Consider the following 4268-nt stretch of genomic DNA (forward strand, 5'->3'; position numbering starts at 1 on the left):
TTTTTGACTTTGCTGCTAGTTCAGAGGGTGGGGCCTGTAGTCAGACCCATCAGGTTTTATTCTGAACTTTCTTCCTGCAAGCTGTACAGCCTTGGGCGAGTTACCTATCTGCTTGTGACAGCTGCCCCAGGTGATGACTATGAAATTGCAGGTGGGGCACCCATATCTCCTGGCACTCGTGAAAACTAGACCGGTGCTGCCATTTCTGTTATTACTCTGCCCCTGTGCCCCCCATCCTGTCTCTGAAACTCATTTTCCCCAGTTGTAAAATCAGGATGTGGTAGTTAGTGCCCCAAAATGGCTCCAAATGGTTGCTTCTCTCTTCGAACACACCTGCCAGCCCTCCTGTCAAGATGTGGTGCTTCCATCTGACCCCTTGAGCCTGGAGTGGGCCGAGGTCCCCACACAGGTGATGGCGGGCTACTCTGGGCCTGACTTGAAGAGAGCGGGCAGCTTCCACTTCTCCCTCTCAGATCCCACATGCCACGCCATGGGGAGCCCAAGCAGCTGCATGGATGGGCCCTTGTGGAGCAGGGTGAGGCCTCAAGCTCGCCAACAGCCCTCAGAGCTTCCAGCCGGGGAGGGAGCCGCGGGGAAAGCAGGTCTTCCCTGCTGTCAACTCCCCTGCTCAGCGGCTGGCCGGAGCGGCTGACTGTGAGCCAGGAAATGACAGCTGCCTCAAGCTGCTAGACTGGGGCTGTTCCGTTATGCGGGAGGAGAGGCTCGGAAGGCAATCTGCTGTGAAGCCAAATGCTGTCGAGGCAAAATCTTAACCATGTGACATTGGTTTGGGGACCAGACGGAAGGAAGGGTCTTGTGGAAAATGTTCCACAAAATTCAAGTGATTGAATTTTAAAGATCTCGTTTCTTCATTCGGGGATCTACAAATCAGGCAGCATCCAGTCAAGAAGGACTGAGGGTAGAAGGGAGCAAGATCAAGGGGTGACGCTAGCCGGGGGTGGGGGGGTGGGGGGCGCTGTACAAGACCAGCGTCCTCGAGGGGCTGGCAGGGGCCCAGCAGGCACCTGCCCGGACCAGTGCTGACCCGGCGTCCCCTGGCTGATGCGAGGAGAGGCCACTTCCAGAAGAGGCTGGCGCTTGAATCAAGTTCAGTCTCAGTCTGGAGATGTGGGGCTTGGCATACGTGACTCCATTTGGGCCTGTTGTCTTATTTTTAATAAAACTGTGAGTGAAAAGCTTCAAGCACAAGGGAGCTGTATCGGCTGCTGCAGGGAATGGGACCCCAGTCACGTTACCCAGGTTAGATGGGAGCAGACACCTGCTTTCATCTCCTCGCGGGTGAGAGAGGGATCCCACCTCAGGGGCACGGGGATGGCACGAGCATGACACCCAACACTGGGCAGAGGGACGGACAACAGTTTATGCCCCCCAGGGCCCCGTTCAGCAAGCAGGCCCAGCTGAGGCCGGAGCGCACGCCCGGTGAGAGCCAGGCTGGGGAGCGCCAAGAGGTTGGGTGTCTCTGGCTCCGCGGGAAGATGCGATGAGCTTGTTTGGATAACTCCACAGGCTGCCAGGGCTGTGAAGCCAGCTACGCCAGGCAGGTGGACACTGCCCCAGGTCCGGGGGCTAGGGAGGACCTGTGAGCCAGGGGACCTCATCCACGGGAGCAGAGCTGGGGCTGGGGTCTTGCCATGAGGCCACGTGAGGGCCTCCTGATGCCAGCAGAAGCCGAGGAATCTAGCCGACCTGCAGATCCAGCGGCGGGAGCCCCAGGCCCCATGCTGACGCGCCAGCTGCCTGCAATCAGAGAGGGAGAGGAGCCCGGGAAGGAGCTTCAGGTTTGAGGTAGAATGAGGAGGAAGCAGGAGCCGGCACATCAGGCACATCAAGCGATGGTTTTACTTCCTTCTTGAACAACAAGGTTGATTTCTTTGATGATAAAATTAACCTCAGAATGCAAGTTGAAAAATCTTGGCTGTCTTGATTCCGAGGACAGAGCGCGGAGCGGTGCTGTCTGTGGGAGCAGCTGAGTAAACGCGGGGCAGCCAGCCAACAGCCTGGGGCCCCAAGGGCTTCGTGGGATCCCAGAGCAAGCAACCCCTGCCACAAACAGGGCCCCAGGAGCTGAGATGACCACCAGCTGCCACGAAGGTATTTTCCAGCAACTGTGCTTTTTTCCTGGTACCACGTCAACAGCCACCACATTGCTTTCCAGAGAAAATGGTGTGGAATGGCGCGGCTCCTCCTGGGCCTTCCATGGAGGGGGTGGGCAGGTCCAGCCCCGCTCACTTAGCAGGTGTTCCCACCTACGCCTTCTCGGTCAACTCACATATCCCCTCATGAAGTTGTTGACTTTCCCGTTCTAGAGATGATGCCTCTGAGGCTCAGAGGTGGTCGCACAGTCAAGCTTCGAATGCTCGTCCCGGAGGACAGACTGCTCTGAGCCGTGAGCTGTCTCCCAAAGACGGGGAGCAGTTACTTGGGAGACCCAAAGAAGTCCCAGATCGCAGAGGGGGTGAAAATACCTGGTGCTGCGAATTCTGTGCATGTCGCATGCAAAAGCCTACAAGTTCACCTGGGACCATGAGCAGGGTGGGGGCGGACGCCCCAACCCCCTAAAAATGGGAATGCCGACAACTTCGTAAGGGGATATGTGAATTGACCCAGTCTGAGGGGGTCAGACGGTCGGACCCTCTCTCCACAGGGCACCTTCACGGCGTCATAGGCGTAACCACTGTGCGCTGCCAGCCACCCCGCAGCAGCCCCCCGGGCCGCGGGCCAGGCGCCGGGTCTGACTCACACCTGCTACGTGACACTGCGTGAGTCAGTGGCCTCCGTCTTCTCACCCGTGAGATGACGGAAATACAGACATCAGCCTCCCCGAGCTGTCGGGAGCCACCAAGCAGTTGAGGCAGGAGCCCTGAGCCAGGCATCAGGCCGGCCCGGTCCTTTCTTATTAGGTGATTATTATTTGATAAATAGATGGGTGGATGTAATAGCAAAATTATAAAGTAGACAGCAGAGGCTGTGATTAACCCCGCCTTACATGTGACTAATGGAGACCTAAGGGCATTCAGAAGGTTGCCAGAGACAGAAGAGGGATAATTATGCTCATTTTACGGCTGAGAACACTGAGGCTCACGATGGACACGAGCTCAAAGTCGGTGTCTAAGCCGGGGCCCTCTGGCCGCCCCCGCCCTTGGTAGTGTCCCTCTTTGGAACGACAAGTAAGGACACAGGACTTCCCAGCAGCCGCAGGTGACCCTGGCCCAGCTTGGTTCCTCTAGCTGAGTCTGCCCAGGCCACCCCGCCAGGCCTCCCGGCCCAGGCTCTGCAGCAAGTCCCCTGGGGAGTGACTCTGGCACCCCCTCCCCCGTCTCCACGCAGCTCAGCACCTGTGCCTGACTGAATGGAAGGAAAAGCGGGCTGGGCCCACAGATCCAGGATCCCACCCTCACCTGGCTGGCTTAGAGGGCCTGGCTCATGCCTGAAATTCCTCCGTGACCGCTCCCTTGGGTCTACCTGTAGCAGGTGCTTTCTCGTAAAACGGAAGAGTCCCCTGAGGGAGGACTGGGAGGAACTCTTATTGCGTAGAAGACAGAGAGGGAGGGGCTGGGCCCTTTTTTCTGGATTTTTAGTAAAAGGAAGCAATTGGTTTTGAAAGGAGGGACATGGAAAGGTATGGAAGACTGAAGAGTGAAAATTTCAGGGGGGTGTTGAAGTCGCCTGAGGGGCCTGGGGGGCTGCTATTAGGAAGCGCTGGTGTTTTACCAACCCCTTCACTGCACCTGGCCTGTCCTCAGCACCCCAGGGCACAGCTTCCTCCAGCCCTCCAGGTGGGGTCACCGCGGCCTGGCCCTCTGCCTGCTCTGCTTCACAGACCCGAACAGGGCCTCCAACATCGGGTGTCCCTGGGGTGCAAGAGAATTAGGGGGCAGGGAGAGAACTAGGAGCCCGGGTGGGGTGGATAATAAATGGAATGAAGAGGCTGGAGGGAAGGAGCAGGAGCGGGGTGGGGGTGCGGGAAGGGTGCGTGGTGGGGACACAAACCTACCCCCTCCTTCTTACCCAGGGCTCCCCGACACCCCACCCCCACCCGCCATGCTCCAGGCGCTTCCAACTCTCCCACCTCCAGGCCTTTGCTCAAGCTGTGCCAGCTGCCCAGAACACCTTCACCCGATATGCTCTACTGTCTCCCAGGCCCTGGGCGGGCCTCCCACCCTGGGGCAGTGTCTGCCCAACACCCGAGCCATTCCTGGGGGTCCCCCTTCTCCCCAGCGTCCTCCTCAGGGTCCACCCCCATTCCT

Source organism: Talpa europaea (assembly GCF_964194135.1).
Source record: "Talpa europaea genome assembly, chromosome: 15".
In the NCBI taxonomy this organism is placed as follows: Eukaryota; Metazoa; Chordata; class Mammalia; order Eulipotyphla; family Talpidae; genus Talpa; species Talpa europaea.